The sequence below is a fragment of the Rousettus aegyptiacus genome, unplaced genomic scaffold (genome assembly GCF_014176215.1).
Source record: "Rousettus aegyptiacus isolate mRouAeg1 unplaced genomic scaffold, mRouAeg1.p scaffold_m13_p_16, whole genome shotgun sequence".
Taxonomy (NCBI): domain Eukaryota; kingdom Metazoa; phylum Chordata; class Mammalia; order Chiroptera; family Pteropodidae; genus Rousettus; species Rousettus aegyptiacus.
In genome coordinates, this window is record NW_023416291.1 from 42339605 (window position 1) to 42352943 (window position 13339).

At 47.4% G+C, this 13339-nt stretch overlaps 1 protein-coding gene across 10 annotated transcripts in view; it reads left to right on the forward strand.

Moving 5' to 3' along the window:
- Window positions 1-13339, forward strand: part of GATAD2A (GATA zinc finger domain containing 2A) — an 88586-nt gene that overhangs the window by 19953 nt on the left and 55294 nt on the right. The window lies entirely within an intron of this gene.

Consider the following 13339-nt stretch of genomic DNA (forward strand, 5'->3'; position numbering starts at 1 on the left):
GTCTATTCTGGCTGCTGGAGTGGTCTTTAAACCATATCACAGGACTGGTTAGAGGGGTTGAACATGTTTTGTTTGGAGGAGAGAAGATTAAGGGCTGAGGCAGTGAGGAATTCCAGGAGGCCCATTGGTGAGTCAGGATCTCAGCTCATGATGGAATGGAGGGCCTTTCCTGTTACTAGGGCCATCAGGTAACTTGCTTACCCCCTTGGGAAGTGTGGATGGGGTTCCTCTTACTTTCCATAGATAAGATCAGGTGACTCTGCCACAAAAGGCAGCAGAAATAGACAGGTTATCACTTGGAAAGGAGCTTTTTAAGTTATTTAAAGAAATTAACCCATTAACATTTAACAACGTCAGCTACTCTGGTTGGTACCTTATTGAGTGAAATGCAGTGCAGGCTTTTTATCACCACATGGTGAAATGACCAGAGCAGGAGATGTGTTGCTGCCTGTGGGATTTGATTCTGTAAGCAGAGCTGCTTAGCTTGTGGGCTGGAATGGGTAACGGGTGCAGAGATGTCCTTGCAGTCAGGTGGCCCCAGCCCCTGGCCAGCACCTCAGGATATGAGTCACCCCATTTTACTCAAATGTGTTGTGCAAATGTCATTTTTATTACATGCCATGATGTGAGAAAGATGAGTATCTGATTTGTGTCTGTCCCCCATCCTATCCACCATGTCCCCTCCTCACCACTGTTCTGAGAAGAGATACAGTTTTCTTGGTCTTGGGATTTACAGTTCTTGTGGGAAAGGTTTGATACACTGGACTAGACTGTTCACAAGGAGTATTGTTGCATTGAAGAGTCAGGGAGGGATGGATTTGGCAGATCCCAGATGCCAGGGTTTATATGGACATTTATAGTGGGAAAGAAGGTTGAAAAATGCAAGTTGGTCTGATTATTGTTGATAACCTTAAATGGAAGGCTGTTTATACTTCATCCTAAAAGCATGAAGAGCCTTCAGAGGTTTCTGAGGAGGAGAATGGGCAGGGAAGCCAGTTAGGAGAAGAGGCCATTGATAAAAGGCAGGCATGAGCCAATATAGCCTTGAATTTGTCTGGTGGGGAATAAAAAGGGACAGGTGTCAGAGACACTGTGTGTGGAGATTGGGTGGGGACTAAGTGGATACCAGGGGCCGAGGACAAGGTCATCTGTCCATTCAGCAATTGGGGTCCCTTCACTGCTCGACCTGTGCCGTGCTCCTGTGGTCTAGCGATGGAGTGAGATGGCCCATTCCTGCCCTTGGGAATCTGTAGCCACATGAGGAGACAGGGTAGGGTGTCCTGAAAGAGAGAATGGGCAGGTGCACATCTGAGAGGTGGTAGCTGAACGAGGATTGGAAGGTGGCACAGGTACCCAGATTATGGGTCTTTAGTTTTAGGGGAGCTGAGTTCGCACAAAGGTAGGTCCTGGTTTGAAGTCTTGTCTACTGCTTGGGAGGTCGGTGTTCGTGAGACAGCCCAGCCTGTCGCCCTGCATGGCCACTCTCTGCTTCTCTGGGACTGGAGGACTCAGTGGATTGAAGTGTGGAGGGCCCTGTGTGACTGTCAGGGCCCTCCAGGGCATGTCTCTGAGGCATGCCCCTGTGACTCTGCTGGGTAGCTGAGGGCTGAGGTGCCGACTTGATCTGTCCTTTCATTTCCTCCTCCCCAAACTAATTGTAATTTGTGTTAGATGAGAGTGCAGTGAACGATAGATGACAGTGAAATATCTGAGGGATTATCTCATATACGTAGGAAGAGTTTGTTCTGCTCTGCTTCCCAAGAGTGAAGTAGTGATGGATGGATGGAAGTTAGAGGGACACAACCCCTAACGTAGCTTTTGTAGCAAATAGAGGAACTAAGAAGAGGCTCAGTGTAATTCCAGTGCCCTGTGAGCTGGTTGGTAACCCACATTTTCTAGATTATGAAGATTTTCCAGCTTGAGATTTTGGACACTTTTCCAGGAAGACCTAGAGTGATTAAGACACTTCTCTGAAATATCCACATAAGTTATTCCAACAGCTGCTCCTTCCTGGTTTGAGAAAGTTTCTTTGTTTCATGCATTGCTCTAATGTTTTCAAATCCTGGCTCTTTTCACAGAGCTGACAGGTGGGTGTCCCGCCAAATAATGACACTGGTTCTGGAGTGGGGAGGGGTTGTGGAGAGGAGCCTTGGGGATTAGGCACTTGGGGAGAAAGTGACTTAGGTCAGAGAGTGGTACCTGGCTGGTAATGTCCAAGGCACCATCAGGGTCCTGATTTTGGAGTTGAGGGTGGGAGTGAGGAATCAGATGAGTTAGGTGATGTGGCAGCCAGCTTCCCCATACACAGAGCTGGGAGGGCTGGTGTGTGTCCTGGGTACTGCCCACCTGAGAAGGCCTCCCTTCAGGGCCTAAGCTGATCCCTGAGCCCTTTGCTGTCCTCACACTCCTTGTGTCAGTGGGCAGGGGAACTGGTTTCCTTCCCACTGGTCTATGTCTCAGAAGAGGAATCCTGGGTATGGTGATCTTTGCTCTAGGAAAGGATGGCCTTAAAGTCAGATTGTCCCTGATTTGCAGTGGTTCAGATTTGAGCTTGGGCCTGGTAGATGGGGAGCAGGGTCTGAATTCCTAATTGACTTCTTAGTCCTGTGACCCTGGCTAATCACCTTGATTTCTCTCAGCTTCAGCTTTCTCACCTATCTATCAAGTGTGGGCATCAATGGCAGACCCCAGTGTGAAGTGCAGGTAACAGTGGCAGTCAGTCATGTGAAATGTTGGTGACACTGGCAGTCTCCTGTGTGAAGTGCAGATGACAGTGACAGTCCCTTGTGTGAAGTGTGGGTAACATCGGCAGTACCTCGTTCTGTGGTTATGGGGATTAAATGAAATCAGGCATGTAAAGTACTGGCATGGTGCCTGGTACCATATAAAGAATTCAATAATTGTTAGCCACTGTTATGCTATTCTTTTTCTGTTTTAGTAACAAAATGTCTTTTCAATATGTTAAAGATGATGTTCTCAAGGTTGTCCTCAGTGTGCTTTTTCTGTAGCATTTTGAATCTGTGTGCCCAGTGGTAGCTTTCTCAATGAATTCAGGCACTCCCTTTTCTGTCCCACCAAAATCCGATGAACACTCAGGAGTTCTGGACCACGGGGAGAGCCCCCACGCTAGCAGAAGTGTCACGGAGATCTTGGAGACAGACCTGCAGGGCCTAGGTCTCAGGGTGGATCTTGGTGCTGGCTGGTTAGGTAGGACTTGGTGGGTCTGTGCAGTGGCTGAAGGCCGAGCAGGGCAGTAGCGGGGGCCTTGTAGGAGGCAAGATGGTCCACTGCAAGGCTGGCCCAGTGAAGGCTTAGGTATCCCCACCACTAATCCCTCATGGCCCTGCCTCTGGTCTTGCCCCTCCTTATCGCCTCTCTCCCCTGCCTGCCTGTCAGCCTCCCTGCAGGGGGAGGGCTGGTGGCTCGGGACCCTAGGTGACTTCCCAGGGGATGCCTTGCTTGAAGTTGGATTATCTTGGTCGGATTGTGTTTGGAGACATTGGAGTGAGGTGGACTTTGTGGGTCGCTTGGGAACTTGACCCCACTTAGGACATTGTTTCTCTGGGATGTGTGATCTCTGTTCTCACCTTCTGACAGCTTAGAAGTGCACCTTTGCCCAGAAGACAGAGTGTGTTCTGGCCGTGTGTGTGCCTGTCTGGGACCTGAATGAACTGGCCCTGTGTGGGTGTATATGCATATGTACACATATGCTTGTGCACACGTTATACTGGCCCTGCCTGTTGGAGGGGAACCTGACTTGTGCAGTCACCCTGGTATGTGCAAGTGGAAGGAGGACATTACAGTTTGTGTTGGACGTGGACTTTGTGTGTTATAGTTCTGCCTTTTATGGGACTCCCCAGCTTACTTTGGGGTTCGTCTCAGGCTCAGGTGAATTCCCACTGAGGGCACAGCCAGAGCCTTTGTGGCCCTTGGAGATTTCTTCAGGCCTTCTTATTTTAAGGCAGAGGTGCACATAACCTTTGCATTGCCCCTCATATCACATCAGTTTTAGTACTAAAACCTCTTACCAGAAAGTAGAACTCTCGAGTCAGAAGCAGCAAGATAGTTGCAAGACTCTGGTCTCCTCACCTTTGCAACCCAGTGGGCAGACCTCTTTCACGCTTCTAAAGCTTCCAAAGGGCAGTTCGGCCTTTGCTGCCTTAGTCCTTAGAGGATTTTCCAGGTGTCTGACCCCCAGCACAGTTTCCTTCCTTTGTGCTCCTTAGATTTAGATAGGCTTGCTTTTGGACACATTGAGCAGAAATACCAGTGGGCAGGCCCTGTGTCCTCCTGGTACCTGCTAGCAGGCCTTCTGTGAAGATTACATGATAGGAAGTGACCATGCAGGGTGCTGGGAAGCGCTCACAGCTGAGAGAAGCCAGGTGCAGCCCACCTTCACCTCCATCGGCGTCTCATTTTACCCTTTAGGTTTGAGGACACTGAGCACAGTTGACAGTTCTCTGAATACCCTTGCCAAGGAACAGCCCCTCTGTACTTGACATCCTCTGACCATACTTTCATTGTTGGGTACACTGTCAGGTAGGTATGGCGTCTGTTTACATCGTTTCTCAATTTGTTCTTAATTGTCATGTATAATATAAGCTATAATTTAATGGTGGATGTTGCCATTGTTATAGTTTCTTCCCTTGCACTTCACAGCATTTTAGTGAGATTTTTTGTGCTTCGTCATTAGAGTTCACAGCAGTGATGAAGCATCTGTAGCTGGGAACCGGCTCATTGGCCTGGACCCTTTGGGTTGACCATGTCGCCTCAATCAAGACCATCGGTGCTAGTGTGGTTGGTGAACAGCTCCATCTTTGTCCAAGAAGTTACCAGATGGTGTTGACTCTTTGACCTGGTCCCTAATGGTCAAAGAAACTCAATTCTGTCTCTTACGGAAGCTTAATTGGTCAGATGATTATAGGTTGTTCTTATTTGAAGACAGTGTCAGATTTCTAGAATTCTACCAAGTCTACCCTCTTGTCTGAAACTTAGATTAGGGACATCTGGAAGGTTTGTGGGTAGATGATGCTGACCCTACCGTCTGTCTAAGTGCTCACTACTCTGAATTTGGATCTAGGCAGATCCTTTAGTATTCTGGAAACTACCAGCTTCAATAGACCAGTCACTTGTACCCAGCCTCCTGTTGCTAGCCTGGGGATCAAGGTGGCAGAGGCCCCCTGAAGCTCCAGGTCTGTACAGCTGGAGGGAGGCAGGGGCAGTTAGAGGTGAGAAGTGGAACTTTTGCCCGTTTCCCTTTCTTCAGTGAGATTTTTGCCTTCTTACCTGCCGCCTGCTGACTGGAGCACTTGGTCTTACCTTGGATGTTGCAGGGATAAGTTTTGTGAACTACTATGGGTAGATTTTGTTTGGATTTTAGGACTATCAATTTCTTTTCCTTTAGGCCCAGGTCTTTATTTGTAAATGATGGGGCTGCCCCAGAATGCTGTTCCCTCTGGGTGCTCTGAACAACAGAAATTTTCCATTCTCTCTTCCAAAGAAAAATATTCCAGAAAGTAAGGTAAGATTTCTAAACTTGTGGGGAGCATCTGCTGTAGGTTATAAGATTGTGCCGGATCTAGCTGCTTTGGCACTATATGTTCGAAGATGGCTCAGTGATGGCCTCCATGCTGCACCTCAGAGACTTGGGGGATTCTCTGGTCTTTTCCTTGCCTGTGAATATGAAATCAGGGTTGGTACCTTGTCACCAAGTGAGGGAGTGAGCAGGTTGCCGAGTAGGGGTTGTCTTCAGCACATGGAAGAGGTGCTTCAGTGATGGCTTTGATCCTGCTCTCATGACACATACAGGCCCAAAGTTGCGGGGACTTGAGTTGAGGCAGCACATAGTACCTGTGGCTCGGGATCTCTCAGAGGGAGCACAGGACATCTTGTCCATTGGTGAAAGGATTCTCGTCTTTCCAGGAGGTCCACCTGTGTCATAAGGTGTTGCTTCTTTAAAAACAAACTCAAGCAACTTGCCACAAGAATAGAATGGCTGGAGGGTTTACTTCTTGACATGAAAATAAACACAAGTCAGCTATGAAGCTAATATAGCTGGTTGAGATGCCATACAGCATTGTGGCCACCTGGATGTTGCTTCTTGGGAATGAGTTGGAAGCTGTTGGAAACTCCTCTTGGCTGCCTGCTGCAACAGAGGTGGTGATTTCTGCAGATGGGGCTTTTTGTGATCCTCACTCCCAAATTTTCCTGTTTTGACTGGTCCTGGAGACTCATTTGTCCCCTCCCCAGCTTCCCCCTGTGGTAGTCGTCCCAGGAGAACTCTTGGCATGTTTTGTAGTTATCAGTCATATAAGGACATGTATGTTTGCAAAGGAGATTGCTTGCTTGCCCAAGCCAAACTAGGTGGGGAACCCCGGACTGTTATTTTCAACCCCTTACTCTTAGTCTCTTCAGGAGAAGTTACCCAAAAATTGGGGTGTTTTGGGCTTACCTGTCTGAAACAGTGGTCAACAAAATACTCTCCCTCTGTGAGTGAGGAGTACCTCAGCTCACATGAGGTCCCTCGGTGTTACTGTTTTCCATGCAGCATCTATTGGTCTCCGCCCAGGGCCTGGGCCTGGCCCTGCCTCAAAAGATAGGTGGAATTCGTGCTCAGAACTTGAAGGGGATAGTGTTTTCCTTTTTGGTGATGTGGATCAGTGGGTGTGCTGTTGGGCTAGTTGTCTAGGTCTTGTCTAGAGTTGGACATGTTGGAAGCTCAGGGCTCATTCCCCTGATCAGCCTGTATAAATCTAACCCAGGTGCGCCAGGGAATAGGTTTGGATTAGGCTCTGATGTCTTTGGCTTCCTTTCACTTTTAGGAAAAGCTGTGCACAAGACATGTTAGTCATCTTTACTGTTCACTTGACAGGTACTTTTTGACTCCCTGATTCACCGCTGTGAGATAGGGCTGGAAGATGTCTGTCCAGGGAGACAGAGTGCTGTGGGAGCTAAGAGCTGGGGTGAGACAGGCACATTTGAAGTGCATCTGAGGCATTACATTTAGTTGCTCTGTATTACCATTCTGATTCTTTATAGTGCCAGTGTCTTTTTGTGTAATTTATTTGGGGAGTGGTGGGAAACACTAATTAATAGTAGAGGATGTCAGGCACATGACTGGTGTGGGGAGCAGGGTTTTAGAACCAAACTTTTGACTGTGGTATATCAGGCCCATGAGCTTTGTTTTGTATACACTTTGGCCCCAAAGGGTTAAAAATAATTTGAGGAGACATTGCGCTAAAACAAAATAAACCTGACAGAAGACAAATACTGTATGATCCTGCTTATATGAGGTCCCCAGTATAGTTAGATTCATAGTGGCAGAGATGGAATGGATGTGGAATTAGTGTTTAATGGGGGATAATTTCAGTTTTGCAAGATGAAAAAGTTCTGGAAATAGATGGCTGCACAACATTGTGAATGTACTTAACACCACTGAACTGTACTCTTAAAAATGGCTTAGATGATAAATTTTATGTTATGTGTTTTTAACACAATAAAAAAATGGAACCTTTCTGAATTCAGAAATATCCTTTATCGTCATGAGAGCATTCACTTTATTCTCCAAGAATTAGCTTAGGGAGAAAGGAACAAAGACAGTTATGTGTGATGGCTTACCATGCACCAGGTACTCCGGGATTAAAAAAAATATATATGTGTGGTTCTAGGAGGCTCATTGTAACATCATCTTGGGAGTGTTGGAGCACAAAGATTCCATGGGTGTTCTTTGGTCCGTAGAGGGGTGGGGCCTGGATGTACTTCCTCCAGCTTAGTGGGGCGACACAGGACTCCTAGATTCTTCAAGGTACTTCAGAGAACAGAGTCCAGGAACATCTGAGGGCTTCTCTGCTCCAGCTCTCAGCTGGGAGATCAAAGGTATTCCTTGTTTTCCTGTGGCTGTTTGTCAGAGAATTTCCTTTAATAGGGCACATCTTATTGTACACAAGAGTGGGAGACACCAGTTCCTAGGTCCTTGTTATTAATGTAGAAGTCATTTCCTCTTTTGTTCTTGTGACATTTTCTTCAGGATGTCCTTTAATATTGTAATGCACCACATCCTCAATGCTAAACACTTCCAACATTTCACAAAGTCTCAGAATAGTCTAGATGTGGACATTTGATTCTTGGGTATTTTAAATACCAGGGTTTAGCTGAAGTTTTGAACTGCTGTGTGGACTTGCCCGGGCAACTGCTGGGGACCAAGAGTGGAAACACTGAAAGGAACCTCTAGAAAGGAGTCTGTTTTGAGGAATAACATTAATTACACTAGTAGAAGTAAGAGTTAGTTGATTCTGTTTGAGAACCTGCCTAGTTACAGGGCCTGTTACTTGGTCCTCAGGATGGTCTCAAGGACTGAGGGGCCACCCGAGGGTCCAGGTGGGCTCATACAGCTTGTGATTCATCAAGAGGGAGCACTAGGTCAGGATGGTTTGGTGATGTGAAAGAGAGGGACAACTGGAATGCCCAGGAGAAGGGAGGGTATGGTTGAGTCAAGCCGTGGAGAGGACAGGGATGTGTTGGAAGGACTGTGGCTGAGTGTTTTACGGTGGGATAGGAAAGGAAGAAGGGAGTGCAAGGTGTGGGCACATGGGTGCTGGGGCAGCTCACACATCTTAGCGGTGACAGGGGAGGCCCTTCCTGACACAAGGCCTCTGGAACCTCCGAGTGCCTTTCTCTAAATAGCCATGTGTGCAGGAGCCAGGAAGAGCTCCCCCGTGGGCTGTGGTGGGCTGTGGCCATGCGTATCTCCATGTTGCTTCTTCCTGGATAGAGTTTATATTTATATTGTTATGTTTTTGCCTCAAGTCCATGGTGGAAACATAGTGATTGGATATTTATAACTCACGGAGGATGCATTTCCCATTTCTTCCTGTGTGCATTGTTGGGCATTGGATAAGGAGATGAGCAAGAGCCCTTTCTCTTGGAGCATTTGAGAAAGAGAACCTAGTGAAATGCTCCATGTCAGATGTCAAGTTTCAGTTGTGCCAAATGATGGGCTGTAGTCCTCGAGGATGGGTAGGGGCTGGTTGGGGAGAGCAGGTCTGAATAACAACAGGTGCTTGTTTTTGAAGGATGAATGGGAGGAAGGGCTTTCCCAGTGGTGGGAGCTGCATATGCAAATGCTTGGCAGTGGAGACAGGCAGATGTGGGTGTGAAGAATGGAGACAAGGCCAGGTTGGAGGCAGGAGTATGGGTGTGTGTGTGTGTGTGCGCGCGTGCATGCAAGCCAGATGACTTCATAAAGTCACCTGGGCCTAAATGCAGGCTGGGCCTTGAAGGCCATGGTGAGGTGTTATGAACATTGGGTGGGGGGTTTAAGAGGCTTTAGGAACAGCCTGATTGGTGCAGCATGGGGAGTGGATGACCCGTCCCTCAGTGAGGCGGCTGTTACTGTGGCTGAGGGAGGACAAGCAGGGACAGATCAGGGACCTGGAGGGCACATACTGGCTGTTACCCCAGTGGGCACCTTGGCTTGACAGTGTAGACAGGCCAGCTCTGGTTGCCAAGGATGGGCTTGTGTGGCCTTGCTGTTGGCTCTGTGGCCCTCATGGGGCTGGTTCTTTGCCTCTAGTGTGCCAAGTCATGCTCTCCCCTGCTCTGCGGGTTAATGAGGCTCTGTGCCTTGGGGAGAGCAGGTACTACTTTGTCCCCTGGGGCCAGCATGGAGCTGGAGCACTTCTTTGGTGTGCCTTTGCCCTAACTTTTTGTTCTGGGTCCGCCAGCGTGCCTGGGTCACCTCTCTCCCTCTAATACACTGCACAGCCTGTCAGGGTTGCAGTTTCCTCCCATTTTCAAAAATCAGTCAATATTTTTGACTTTGGAACTATACTTCCTCTGTCAGTGCTACTCAGCTGTGCTTTGTAGGTAAAGTAGCTGTAGACAGTGCACACTCAGGTGGGCGTGGCTGTGTCCCAGGAAAACCATTCACAACAGGCCCAGGCAGTTGTTTGCTGACCCCAGATTAGAAAACCGAGCCTTCAGCCCAAGTGAATCCTTCAGCCAGCCAGCATGTGTTGGAGCAGTGTGACCTCTGGGCTTCCTTTAGATGCTCCACTGTTGCCCTGCCTCAGTTTCTCCCTTTTTGATAGGACTGGCCAGGGAGTTCCTCTCCTTGAGAGTTTGGCAGTGCACTTGCTAAAACTGTTGGCAGAGAGGGTCTAGGTGACCCTTGTCTTCAGGGGTACTCAGTTTGTGTGAAACAAGTGGACTTTGTGGACCTAGGGGTGGGAGAAGTGAAGGTATTGTTGGGTTTCACCTTGGAAGTTTTTGGCCTAATGTCACGTTCCCAGGACTGGATTGGAGCCAGGGTGGTAAATATTTGGGAGCAGACACAGTTGAAGAATTTTAGAGACAGCACAAGTGTTTGGTGAGTGCAGATGGTGGTAAGAGGCCAGAGGTACGCAGCTTCCATAGGGCTGGGCCTCGGAAGGGTCGATGGGTCCTTTGGGGGTGCTTTGGAGAGCCCAGGCTTCCCGGTCAGGTGCCCATGGCCCCAGAGACCTGTTCCTGCTTTGACCATGGGTGCTGCAACCTGAGTGTCTCATGACCGGAGCTCCCCAGACAGCAGCCGGTATCTGGCCAGGGCACCTCCCCTCAAGTTAAAAGGGAGCCGACCTCACTTGCCTGAGCTCAAGAGGATGAAACGGCAACAAAGGACTTCCGTTGCCCAAAGTGCAGTGACTTGATTTCATATCAATCACCATGGCTGCCATCTCACAAAGTGTGATCTCTCTCAGACTGGGAAATCGTTGTGTTGGGGTGGGCATAGAGTTGGGGGGTGTGTATGTGTGTAAGTGGAGTACCCAGGTGCAAGGTCAAAGCCAAACCATAATGATTTATCAAGGGAGCAGAAGAGTCTCTTATGTGTTGGTAATTGTGTACTTAAGGGTTACTTGATACTGTTCTAAATGTATGGGTTGGAAATAAAAACAGTAAAAGCTCTTTAAACCCAGCAGTATGAGGTGGATGGCAAAAACAGTTCAAATGATATATCAGTGAAAAGAGATTACAGTTTATTTTAGAGAACTATTCCCAGTTATGGTTCTAAGTAGTCTCTGCTTGGTTTCGGCTCCTTTGCGAATTTCACACTAATTGTATCTGAGGGGCTGCTGCTCCTCAGGTAGTTTCTTTCTTCATTCACCCATAAATATTTATTGAGCACCCGGTATGTATCTGACACTGTTCTAGGTGCTTGGAATAAAATCTGGCATCAGGCATTTACGTTTTTGTTGGGTGAGAAAGTCCCTAGACATAGTAGCTGCCTTGTGTGGAGTGCGTGGAGAGGCCAGGGCTGTGGGAGAGAAGTCTGAGGAAGGTGGGCCTCTGCGAGGGAGACATTTGAGCAGTGACTTGGGACATGTAAGGGTCAGCCATCTTGGAGGAGAGCGACTGAAGCAGCTAGCACAAATGCTCTAGCAACTATCGTTAGAACAGGCCACATACAGGGATTTCTGAGGACTTGTGTGAACTGAATATATATAGACTGGGCATTTGTTGACATTTAGGGATCATTGTATAGTAGTTATATTTTCAAAATTCTTTTCAATTTGGGATGCAAGTTTAAGAATTGATGTTAAAATGATAAAATATCTGGAATTTTGTTTACAACATAAAAAGACCCCAAGATGGGAGGGTGCCTGGTGTGTTGGAGGCATGGCCAGGAGGCCAGGAAGGCCGGAGCAGGATGAACCGGTGGGTGGCAGGCAGGCCTCCAGCGCCAGGAGAGGAGGGAGCTTCATTCTCAGCAAGCACAGCGTCTTCAGAGGGTTTCGAGCCAAGGAGTGAAAACAGAGGAGTCAATCTATAGGTCTCTGTCCCAGCAGAGACGATGGTGTGGCCAGGGGAGGTTTGAAAAGCGGTTGCACCCAGATTTATTTGATGGCAGAACCAACAGGATTTCCCAATGTATTGGATAGTGGGGTAGTCCAGTGAAGGGGGCAACTTCCGATTTTAATCTGAGTAAGTGGAAGACTGGATGTGCCATGAGTTAAGGAAGAGAAAGCTGTGGTGGAGAATGAAGGTCTGCGGTGACCTTAAAACTTCTTACCTGGTGCATTCTACTCATGATACACTAGGTGTGTTATAACAATGTTAAGATGACCTTCCCTCCTTGCAGGGTTAAGGTTAATCCTCAAGGAAATGTCCAGTGTGTCTTCTGGTCTCACGAAGTAGGGTACTTGGATCTATGTTGAAAATCAGTTGTCCACATGTGCATGAGTGTGTTCTGTTAGTCCATCTACATATCTGTCTTTATGTCCGTATCACATTGTCTTGGTTACTGTAGCCTTATGATTAAGTCTTAAGCTCAGGTAGGGTAAACCTTCCAAATTGTTCCTCTTTTTCACTGTTGTTTTCACTATTCTAGGTCCTTTGCATTTCTATATAAATTTTAGAATCATCTTGTTTCTACAAAAAAGTATGTTAGGAATTTTCATTTGGAAAGGCACTGAATCTGTGGATGAGTTTGGGGAGAGAATTGATACCTTCTGATCTATGGACAAGACATGTCTCTCCCTTTAGATTTTCGTTCATTTCTTCAGGAACGTATATTCCTATAGTTCGTTTATAGGTCTTGCACATTTTTTAAAAATTGAATTTATCCTTAAGTATTTCACATTTATGGTATTGTAAATGGATTTCTTTTTTTAAAGCTTTGAGTTCTGGTTGTTTGTTGTCGGTATGTAGAAATACCACTGACTTTTGTGTATTGACCTTGATCCTGAAGAGAGCAGGTGCTCAGAATACCCAGGGCCCCTGTTTCTGAGGCTTCTCTGTCCATGGCAGGGAGAGGCTCAGGAGATATAAAAGAACTAGGATTAATGGTATTCACTGCATTCCTTGAATGGGGCCAAAAAGAGCAGCAGAAAGGGTCCATCTCTCCAAGAGCTAGTCCTGGTGATGATGGCTGCAGCTGGCCCCGGGCCTCGATGAGGAAGATGCTGTGCGCTCCGTGGTGCCCAAAGTTCTTCCAATAGAGTTTACTGATATTTGCTTATTTTGCAAGTTCTCCTGTGGGAGTGTTTTCTTGCTGTCCATGAGGTGTGTGTAAATCCCTGTGAACCTAGTTTAAAAATAAAGGTTTCATGTCAGAGCAAGCTCCTTGGTTGTCATGTGGGCACGGTGTATGACAACAGTGGTAATACTGACAATATTGGGCATGATACAACTGACAGCACTACCTGGGAGTCCGGAATTTGGCTAGGTCAGTGGGTTCAGCCTATGTGCCTGGAGGCCTGCACCTTTTACATCACAAAGGGAAAGTTCTGGGGCCAACAGTCTCTGTGACCTTGGGAGAGTTCCCGAACATTCTTGAGCTTCAGTTTTCCTGTCTGTAAAATGG